We start from the raw sequence: 11,575 nt of genomic DNA, 5'->3' as shown, positions 1-11,575 counted from the left end.
CACTCTAACTCTAAAGCTTTGGCTACACTTTATAATCCGCCCTCTTCCATCAGTTGAATGTTACTTGAAGGCCTCATTGGAGAAATTCCAGCAGTGGATTATTCTCACAAATCCTAGAGATAGAGGCTGTCAGAGATGCTGATGGGAAGGAAGACCTGAAGCCATCTCCTGTTGCTGTTGTAGCCTGGCTGGCCCCATAGTAACCATATAGTGTGGTCCTGGAAGTGTTGTTGCATATATAGCCCAAGAGGTTAGTGTCCGAAAGAGCTAGGGGTAATATAAAATCTGGCTGGGACATAGCAATTTGGAAGAAATTACCAGCAGCAAAAACAAGAGCACTGTAGCATAAAACCCAAACACATTTATTTTGGCAATGGATAATACTCCTTAAAGGTTTATGCTTCCACAAGAAGCAGTGATTGCCACCAACTTGGATGGGTTTAAAAGATGATTAGACAAATCCATGGAGGATAAAGCTATCAATGGCTACTAACTCTGGATGGCTATGCTCTGCCTCGACTACTGTCAAAGGCAGTATGCCTCTGAAGAGCAGTTTCCGGAAGCTGCAGGAGAGGAGCTTGCTGTTGTGCTCAGGTACTGCTTTTGGGTTTCCCACAGACATCTGGTTGGCCACTGTGAGAACAGGATACTGGACTAGATGGGCCACTGACTTGATACAGTGGGTGGGCTCTTCTTATGTTCTTAGGCTGTAATAAATGTGTTATAGTCTTTGAGGGGTTGGATGGACCCTCAGCCTGTTCAGCAGCAAGAGCAGCACACCCTGCTACGTCCGCTGAAAGTTGCTTCTATAAGCAATGTGGACCATAGAGAGAGGAAGCTATGTCAAGAGGGAGGGTCCTCAGAAGGCAGGGTTGGACATCCTCCTGATGTTGGGGGTCTTTAATTCCTGCCAGCCTGCCAGTGGGTAGGAATGAGGAGTGTTGTAGTCTAACAACATCTAGAGAGCTACAGGTTCCTCATCACAAGGTTTTTCCCATGGGTGTATGAAAGCTTTTGGTGGGAAAGAATCCTTTCATTTTCAGAGCATCCTAATAATTTGTTCTGGCCCACCCTGAAGAAAGATGGCCTCCTCTCAGATTGAAGGGAAAGTCCTTCCAGTCCTGGAATGGGCATCAGGTGTTCAGAATGCCAGTAGTACTGACCTCCCTTTTCCTGAGCTCTTACTCCTGTTATACTGTACAGTGGTACCTCGGGTTACAAATGCTTTGGGTTGCAAACACTTTAGGTTACAAACTCTGCTAACCCGGAAGTAGTACCTTAGGTTGAGAACTTTGCCCCAGGAAGAGAACAGAAATTGTGAGGAGGCGGCAGCAGGTGACCCCATTAGTGAAAGTGTGCCTCAGGTTAAGAACGGACCTCTGGAACAAATTAAGTTTGTATCCCAAGGTACCACTGTACACAGTTATTGTATATGTTTTGGGTACAAATACTTGTACAGGGTTAATATTCTAAACAGAGAGGCTTGTGATTGATAACTGGAAGTGGATCAAAAATCGTCTTTTAGGATGCCGTGTTAAATTGAAAATATTCTGTGTTGGTATTCCTCACACAGGTTTCTTTTTTAAAAGGACATGTTCTGCTTAATTCTTTTGATTATTTGCCGAGAGTGTCCTCCTTTGGCAACATGATATGCTTTAAAAAAAATAGCATTTTCTCCTTTCTTGTCCCCATTCCCCTGTTAAGTTTGCCAGCAAGAGAACTATCTGCATCTCAAAACTCTCCAAGTCTCTGCAACCAGTCCCCCCCCCCGTTTTTTATTTTTAGTTTTCGAAATAGACTGCAAGTATGTTTTGTAAAGATAGGAGCGATCCCAACCTTCCTAAAATAAAAATTCAATAGAGCCCTGGGGTATGTGTTCAGGGAGAGCGTGGATCAGGTGGCTAGCACCAGAATGCTTGGCTTTATAGTGCTTAATATTGCCCTGGGGTGCCTGCAAATTGTGATAGAGAGAGATGGTGCTAGAGAGGCTCTTTTTTAATATGTGGAAAGAAGGGCGGGGTTGGGGTTGAAGCAGCAAGAAGAACGTGTATATTATCCCACTCCGAGGGCAGCAGCTTTCTTAATTTAACTTCACATAAGGGAGAGAGAGGATGTTAGAGCTGGAAGAGTGGGTTATTTTTAGCAGGTAGAAGGCTGCTCGTAGCCAAAGTTAAATGTGAGAGTACAGGTGTGGGGTATGCATGTGTGTGTGTGTGTGTGTTGTCTGAGGCAGGTTAAATAGGCAGGTCCATTGAAAAGGGTTTTAGGAGCTGGAAGGTGAGGAGAATTGAAGACACACACACACGTACACCTTGGGGTGACTGAGCAACAGAACCAGCTCTCTGGTGTTCCTGTGGAAGGGTGGGCAAGGGAGTGAATGAGTATGAAGTTAGGGTTAATTGGCAGGGGTGCAGGCAAAGGCCAGAGCTGCAGCGAGGGCCATGCTGAGCCGTGAAACGGGAGGAAAGTGCCATTAAATCTGCCAGCAAGACTCCAGCGGGCTCAGTCTTTCCAGGTCAGGTAATTATCCTTGTGAAATATTCATGACCCCTTATCCCAGATGCTATTTCAGAGCAGCAGGGGGGGAGAGAGGGATGTGAGAATGAAGGCTCGGGAAGATACAAACACACATACGCATAGCTACATCGCAGCATGGAATCTTTACAAATTACACACCGTCTCGTGCCTCCTGCCCACCCTTCCCCTTAAACACAGGCAAACATCCACGAGATTGTGCAGGCAGGGCTTCCTGTCCAGACAGAAGATGATGGGGGTGACCTGCTATTGTCGCGGCAGTCAGCAGCCCGCCTCATCTTTGCCACAGCAACAACCCCCCGGAAAACCTAGCGTCTCTCTTGCTTCTTTTGTGCGGAGCCGCTGTGGAAACTGGAAGGCGCGTCGTTCCAAAAGGCTTCTAGGGCTTGGCTCTCCCCGAGAACTGCCACCAACACTGGCCTCTGCTCGTGTGAAGAGATGCGCCGAACTTGCTCTCATTAGTAATCACAGCCACTGACGTCTGGGTGACCCATTTGTTCCGGTTGCTAACCTTTAAGTCCAATTTGCTCCTGAGCTGGGCATGGGCAATCCTTAGGACGAATGGCAAAAATCTGTCGTGCTGGGATGAGTCACAAATTCCTATGCCTTGCTCAGTTGCAAAGGTGGACTTTGGTAACATTGTGCTCTGGGCAAAGGCAAAAATTTCCTCCCCCTCCCCCATATTTCTTATTTTCTCAATAATTTCCTTTGGTACAGTTGCCTATCTTATGGATCTTCTTAGTAGGTATTCATATAAATACATTTGCTGTTGTTTGTTGTTTTGCACCTACTCATCTTGACAGCCTGTGTGGGGAAACCGCCACACTATCCTGAAACCGGTGCTGCTTGGTTGCCATGAGGAGTGCAGTACCACATATAGGAAGCTGTAGTTCTCTATATGCCGCTGGGCTCTGACACCCCCAGTTTCTAGCTATTGGCCATACTGGCTGCGGTTGATGGGAGACAGAGCCTGATAACTTCTGGAGGGCCAGAGGTTCCCCATCCCTGCCATTGGGCAAAATAGACCTGTGTCCTCACTTTCTCCTGTGTGCTGAACTATTACAGCAGGGCAGTTTGGGGAATGGGAAGCTACATGCTTTGCGTACCTTACCTCAGCCATCTTTGCAAGAGCCTTGTTACTCAGGATGCTTCCCAAATTTTAGGTTAAAGGGTATGACTTGATGCAGGGGTTGAGATTTGAAATTGGGCTTGCTGCAACTCATGTTCTGTATTTGCTCTTAAAATACCTGGCAGCAGCTCCTCCAGACAGATACTCCTGCATCAGGTGTTAATCCCATACCTTGTCAACTTGCTGTTCCTATGAGCTCTCACAGACTCCTAAACAGAAGACGTATTTGTGTACCACTGCCCTGCTTAGCCACAGCTCAGCTGTCACAGTCAAAGGACTGGATCTTGTGGCTGGAGTCCTGTGTGTGCAGTTTGTCCACTGGGTGTGGTGTCTATAGTTGGAGTGTTCTGCCCTGGACAGGGCCAGTGGTGGACCTAAATTCTGGGGGCCCTGAAGCTCAAACAGTCATGTGGGCCTCTTTACAATCAGCAACAAGGTCTGGGTAACCAATGTTATCTTCTTCAATGGGGTTGTTTACAACATCTGTGCTACTGACTCTCAAACTTTGGGATTGTGTGTGTGTGTGATCCATTAGAGTCATGCAACTCAGATTAGTTCTACTAGACCCAATGTTTCTAAACAAGTAGTTTCTGCCGCTCTGAAGCTTAGAATTCATTAGTTTCATAGTAGATCTGCCCCTGGGTAGGGCCTAGTGAGGGGCTGTAGCTCAGTGGCAGAGAATTTGCTTAGCAAGCAGAAGGTCTTGGGTTAGATCCCCAGCTGGGAGCTACCCCTGTCCTAGAGAGCATGGCATCAGGCAACTTTCTATGTTGTTCCTAACTAGGGAGAAGGAATAAATGATGCAGACGAAGCCATTATTCAGATTGTCTTGTTGTGAACAAGTGAGTCAGAAACTCCAGCTTGTATTATTACCTAGCTGTAGAATTTCCTTTTGGGCGCCTGCACAGCATCCCCAGCACTGCCTGTGCTTATGTCCCTTCCGTAAGGGAGACCAATTCCAAACACTTTGAAGGGAAGCATATGGAGAAGATAATTAAGGAGCGATCTGTCCATTCCACATTGTTCCGCCTTCAGTTGTTGGAAGAGAAAATGGGAAAGCAATGGAATATGAGGCTGCTCTCTCTGCGCAGCCAGCTTAACAAGTGAATTAACTAGTCTCTCTCTCCCTCCTCTTTTTTAATCCACTATTTACTAATGGCGGTTATCAGGCTTTACAGAGGGCAAAGTGACCTTCCTTTCCTCCCCAAGCAGTATGTAAATAAATGAAGGAGTGAAAACTATTGACATTTCTCCTCTTCTAAATGAAGCCCTGATGAAATGTAGATTGCCACTCTGAACACCACCTCTTTCTTCCCATTGTTAAAGGAGGAAAGAGGAGGCTCTGTCCTTCTTTCCGCAAGGGCATCTTGAATCAGCCAGTGGTAACTGTCCTGTCCTATGCATTCATCCCCTTAACTCTGCCCTTCTGGACCATGCAGTGAGAAATTTGCAATGTCAACATCCCTGGAGTGACTGGTTTCTGTGCAGCTCCCTAAATTCCCTGAATCAGTCAAGAGCTGCATACAAAGGAACTTGGTGTTACAGATGGAGAAGTGCCATTGGGGAAAGCTTGCTTGAGCAAGCCCTGGCATTGTAAGAAATTAAATGCAGCCAGGTGTTCTAGCCATCAAGATATTGTTTTCCTTTCCAAGCTTAACTGAGCTGGATCGATGCAAGTGCCTTATCCAGTCCCTTTGCCAAGGGGTCCCGTTAATGGTTAGCACTGAAAAACCGCCAGTGCCACATTTAGGAATTGACAGTGATGGGGAACATTGCTTTGTGAGAAACTTTCCAGGGGCCACATGCCAGTGGAGGGCAGGAGCAGAGGCAAAAGTGGGTGGAGAAACTCACCTGACTGCTCTGTTTCAGGCACATAAAAACCAGGAACAAGAGGCAGTGATGGCCACCAACTTGGATGGCTTTAGATGAGGACTAAAGCAGCCTGTCATTGGCTGCAAGCCAGATTGGCTATCTTCTGCCACCTTTGTTGGAGGCTCCTGAAAACCAGTTGCTGGAAACCTCGGGAGGGAGAGTGCTGTTGCCCTCAGATCATGCCTACAGCCTTCCACTAGGCAACTGGTTGGCCACTGTGACAACAGGATGTTTAGGGACATGCTCCAGCCAGGCAAAAGAAGTCAAGGAGGGAACAACGCATTCTTGGGGATGTGTGGCCTGGGGCATGCCCTGACAGCTGGGTGGAGAGGCCTGGAGAGCTGCATTTGGCTCCAGACCTGAGGTTTCCCATTCCTGCCGGTTGTTCTGAACTTTAAGACTCTTAACCCATGCCCTAAAGAGTAAGCACCACAGAACTTGGTGGAACTTCCTGCTGGGTAAAGATGCATAGGATCAGCCTGCACAGAAACAACCTGGATTGCAAACTGCTTCAATGCTAATGGTGTCACATAATTTGAAAAAATATATTGATCTAGCCATTCTGTTTTCCTTTTCTGAAACAGTAAGCTAGAAGAGAAAGCCTTTTCTCTTATTCTCCACATCAATATGGTGCTTTGCAAGCAGAAAGTTAAACTGGGCTTAAGTGCAGAGCTTCTTGGCGCAGTCACGGAGCAGGACTTAACTTGAACCTGTGCTCACTGCTGGAGCCTACCAAGTGGATAGCTAATGCCTTTGTATCAGTGCTTCAGATCTGGGTTCATCTATATAGAAAATGGGCTCTCCGTGTAAGGTGCAAGGTTCAGCTCAGAGAAGGCTTTATCTGGTATTTAGTGGCTTTGTGGCTCTTGCAAAGTGACTGTCTCGGTGGAAACTCAATGATGCCAATTACAGAGGCCAGATGTATGGCCTGCTTGCGGTTAACATGTTGTGTACATATGTCACTCACTCGATAAAACAAAGCAAATTCCTCTTTTTAGCATGGAACGGCATTCTCTGGAAGAGCACTGCTGTGCTTTGTCAAACAAAGCAAATCACCGCTGAGTTGAAAGGTCAAGGATGCATTTCAAAGGCTGACGTGCTTAAGTTACAGTCAAGGCTACCGAAAATAATCAAAATTGAAATGCATGTGAAAGACCCCTCTTCGCTCTGTCTTGCTGATTGGGTCGCAAATTCTTTTCCTAGCAAAGCACTTGTGCCTTAAACTGCTTTCTGACTAGCATGTCAAAAAATTTCCTGTCGTGGTTACAGTATCTGCGTGCTGGGGGCAAGGAGCTGATCTACCAAATTTCTTCTTTTTATGCAGCTGTTTAAAGGCATCTTTAGGCTGGAGGGGAAGCTGGCAATTCAACTTCCCAGTTCCCAGAAGGCCGTTTCAGAAAGGAGTTGAACCACTGAACCTTTGGAATTTTAGTGTTTGGGCTCAACTGTGACTGAAGTTCTTCTGGTCTGGTTTAGAGCCAGCCAGATTCTTAGCCAATGGGAGGCAGCTGCCTCAGGCAGCAGATCCAGAGAGGCAGGGAGCAGTGGCAAGGTGGTGTTGAGAAAGCAGAGTTGTGCATGACACACAGCCTGACCTGCAGCTCTTAAATCAGCCTGCTTGTCTCAGCTGTGATGGCAGACCCTGCCAGGGTTCAAGTAAGATTCAGTTGCCAAATCAGTCCAGTTGGCTTTTTTGGTGATTTGTTTTATATTTGTAAATGGCTTAGAAACCACCATGGCAAGTTGCAGTATGTAAACGATAAATAATAAAAGAATGGGGGAAACATTATTTTGGCCTTTGCTTTAGGCAGCACAATGCCTGGGGCTGGCCCTTTCAGTCTTGCAGGGGGTCAGCAGAAACAAAGCAAAATTAATGGATCTAATTTGTTGTCTCTCTCAGAGATTCGAGAGGGGGAAACTGCTATACGAGATACTACAGACATAAATCACCATAAATACACCCTTTGGCAGGGAACTTGCTGTTGAATTAACAACTATGTGTATGTGATTCTTGCATCAAAGGTGAAAAAAGGGTGGTTTCAAACTGCTGTCCTCTCCCAGTCATGGGACTGGCATTTGGAGACTGGCGGGAGAAAGGGAGAGGAAAGGCAAGATTTCAGCCAAATTTAGAGACCTGACTCTTTGCTAGATTTGACATTTAATTGCCCCTGCAAAAAAAGCATCCCATTTTAAGAGTGTGTATGTAGTTACATATTTCTATCTCAGTATAATAAGAGCAATAGGATCATTACAGGTCAAACAATACACATTTAACCTTTGTTTTAAGCAGAGGGATTTGCACTTTGGCCTGTTTAGTTATAAATAACAATTGTTCAGCAAGAACAACTGCATGTGGTCAGCACCCGCTCCAGCTTTGAGGAGGGAGAGTCCCTTGGGTGAGGTGCCCTCAATGGGACTCCACCTCTGATCAGGTCTGCCTCTTTTTTGCCACTTGCCCCACTGCCCACTTCCTTGCCCTCCCCCCAATGTGGTCAAATCTACACAAATGCTTGGAGAGTGCGAAAGCACATGCAGAGGATGCTACTCCTCCATTTCCTCCCTCTGGCAGCTGCTTCTATGCTCAGAGAGGGCATATTACAGGCAGATGAGGAGGAGCAAGATCAGGAGCTCAGTGGAGGGACCTCTGCTCAGGAGGGAAGCCTCAGCAGGTACCAAGTGATGTTGACCATGTCCTGTCTGAATGGGGGAGGGAGGAGAGACCAGAAGGATTGGCTCCCCTCCTTTCCCCACCTCACTGTGGCATCTCTGCCATCGACCTGTTTGCCTGCCTGCTATGGATATCTATCACATAAAAGCAACAGGACTCTGGCATGCCTGCAGTTTCCCAGAGGGCAGGTGCCGATGGACAAACTATATATTTTAAAAGAACCTCCCCAGACTCTCTGGTTGTACATCTCCATGATGCTTTCTGATGGTTATTAATGAGTGTGCCATCAGTTTCTATTTCAAGTCAAGCCCACACGGCTGAATCCGTAACCCGATGCCTTTCCACAGCTCCCATTTGGGTTCAAGGAAGTAATTCTCAGCCTCACACAACAAAATTTTGATCTGTTTTTCAGTTCAGGTTTGCTTTGACTCTCTTTGTCAGGCAGCTAATGTGGCTGCAGCGATCCCTGCTTTGAGCATCGCCTTTCAGTGGAATAGCTGGAATTCTGGCCTTGGACCTGCATATTTCACATCACTCCTTCTGCTGGGTTTCGCTGCTGTTGTTGCTTTTAAATCTAAACGCTGGCTTCAAGGAGTGTGCAGACTTGATGCATGATTTTCATACTTCTGATCGTGCCACACGTCAGGGAACCGGGGGCCTGGCTTCCAGATCAGAGGCCAGCTTCCCAGAAGGCTTCTCCCCACATATGGCTTTTCTCTCTTCTGCCCTGACCATATTCTTCTTTTACTTTTCCAATGTAAATAGTCTGCATAGAGCAGGGAGAGCCAGAGTGGGGATGCACTGGTGGTGGTGGTGGTAAGCTTAAATCCTCCTGCGTTGTTGTTGTTGTTGTTGTTGTCGTTGTCATTAGCATTATTTTTTCTTTACCACCCTTCATCTGAGGATCACAGGGCAGTTTACAATATAAAAACACAAAAATACATACCATAGCAACAAACAGTAACTCCAACACACACAGTTTAAAAGGCCACTGGATGTTACAATAAAAAAGGGAACGTTTTTGCCTAGAGATAAGTAGTGAAGGTGCCAGGTGAGCCTCCCTGGGGAGAGCATCCCTGTAGCAGCAACAAAGAAGAAGACTGAGCTGGACCCAGCTGCAAGTGACAATCCTTGCATCATTGCCCCATCGGGTCTCTATGCCTGCTCTTTACTTTTAAAAGCCATTCACATCAGTGCTTCGAGGGCATAAATGGCATTTCATCTTGCTTGGCCCCTTGCATGAAGGAAGCAGTTGCCGCTTTTCTCATCTAGGAAATAAATGCATGATGCATTCATGACTGATGGGCGACTGAGGATACGGCTCCTTACGCTGTTCTCTGAAACACTCCCATAGTTGTTCATCCTTGTTCTCTGCACATCTGGTTTTAGGAGGAAATGAATTGCCTCTCTTGAAATGGCCATTGGGTTCTTGTTTTGTCTCTGACACTGACCGATTGTGTGCTCTTGGGTCTCTTTCCTTCCCCTCCCGCATGCATTTGGCACCACTGAGGGAGGAGAGTCTTTCTCATTCTCTCCCACCACCTCTTCAAGGACAGAGGATGCTGCTATCTCAGTTGGTTCGGGACTGAACTGCAGCTGGTCATTGCTCAGCGGCTCACACCCATCCTGCCCTGGTTTAAGGGTCAGCAGGGAATTTGGTCCCCTTGCCACAACTCATTGGGTGGTCACTCAATCTAAGGTTAGTTGCATTCCAATTTGATGGAAGAAACAGCTGTTCAGAGGGGGATCAGGAGGATTAGGCGGCAGGAAAGCAGAAGATAAAGGCCTTAAATGGTTTTGTATCTTAAAGACATAAGGCTATTAAGATGCTAACATGGAAAGGGAAAGATATTTCAAGAACCCAGGACATCAGACAGCAGCGCCGAGGAATCCGGTTAGCCTAGAAGAGAAGGTGATGAAGTCAGAGGCAGAGGCAGAGTCCCACCTTAGTAAGAATGGGGATGCTGTTTCCTGGGCTGACCTCACAAAAGGAGGCCCTCATCTTTTAGGCATGATCCAGGCTATTGCCTTTGTCGTATCATCAGTCATAGGATGATCCTTTGTAATCCAGGGATTCCAGTCCAGTTTTTGATAAATGCACTTATCAGGAAGGCAAGCTCTCTGCATCACCTCTGAGCAGGTATTGTTAGAGTGGCCAGGTGTCCTGTTTTTACAGAGGACAGCTCTCTATTGGAGGCGCTGCCTGGTTCAATATGATTTGGCCATAGGAAGAGAGGGTGAGCAGTGTTTGTGTGTGTGTGTGTGTGTGAGAGAGAGAGTGTGTGTGAAGTTGTCCATCAACCTCACCTGGATGGTAGTAGACTGAGCAAGTCACAGTCTTCCATTCTATGGTGGGGATTCTTCTGCTTCTATTTAAATTATGCCCATTAATACTAAATCTGCATTTATGCAAAGTAGCAGACAGTACAGAAACCTGTTCTCTCTTGTCCTTGCTTTGGTAGGGCATTTCCTCTTTTGTAGCGAAGTGTGAGAGGCTGCCCTATTAATATCAGGCAGGAACTCTCCCTGGGTCATCTTGGCTCGGAGACCCTCTGCTGAACCATATGCTGGGTCCTCTCCCACCACTGAAAGCCATGCCATGTTTCTGCAGCTGGCACCATTCATGCCCGCCTCTGCCCCTGACCTGAAGAACTTCTGCAGCCCAGAGTGTAAGCCAGCTGCCGCAAAATGGCTTTCCCCCCACTTCCTGCCCTCCACAGTGGCTCCCCTTCTTTCTCTGCCCCCTCCTGCCCCCTCCAAAAAAAATTTTCTGCCAACCCTTCAAGATGACCCCATCCCTGCTCTTGATACGAGAACTTTTCCCTCTTCTGACACACAGAGAGATGGAATCCGAAGGCGAGGCGATGGCACCTGGCTCCTTCAAGCTCTCACAATGTGGAAAAGAGACAGAACTGTGCCACTAAATATTGGATAGGCCCTTTTTTGTAAGAGAGACGAGAGGGGAGGGGAGAGCCCACTAGCTGAACCACAGGTCAAGGTGCCTGGAGGCCTGTCCTGCTGCATTCATTTGACTGGGCTGTCGCCTTTCTTTCCCCTTCCTGTCAGCCACCTTGCTCTAAGAAGCCGGCAGATCAATCCAGGCATGATTCAGCTGCTGACAGAGTTTATATAGTACTTAGGGCAGAAGCTTGCAACTACTGTCAACTCTGCTGGGCTCAACAGGGCTCTATAAACACAAATAAATCTCAATGATCCCGGTGGCAGGAACACTCCGGCCAAATCGCAGCTGGAAGTCCTGTGTTTGTGCAAAGCCTACGGGCCGCTGCATTCCCTTCCCTTCCTGCTCCAGCTGCACAGACATAATGCAGGCTCTGTGAGAGCCACGCGACCCGCAGGGGTAAGCATTGATT

Source organism: Podarcis melisellensis, assembly GCF_964234715.1.
Source record: "Podarcis melisellensis genome assembly, chromosome: 1".
Classification (NCBI taxonomy): Eukaryota; Metazoa; Chordata; class Lepidosauria; order Squamata; family Lacertidae; genus Podarcis; species Podarcis melisellensis.
Note: the sequence above shows the minus strand (reverse complement) of the source record.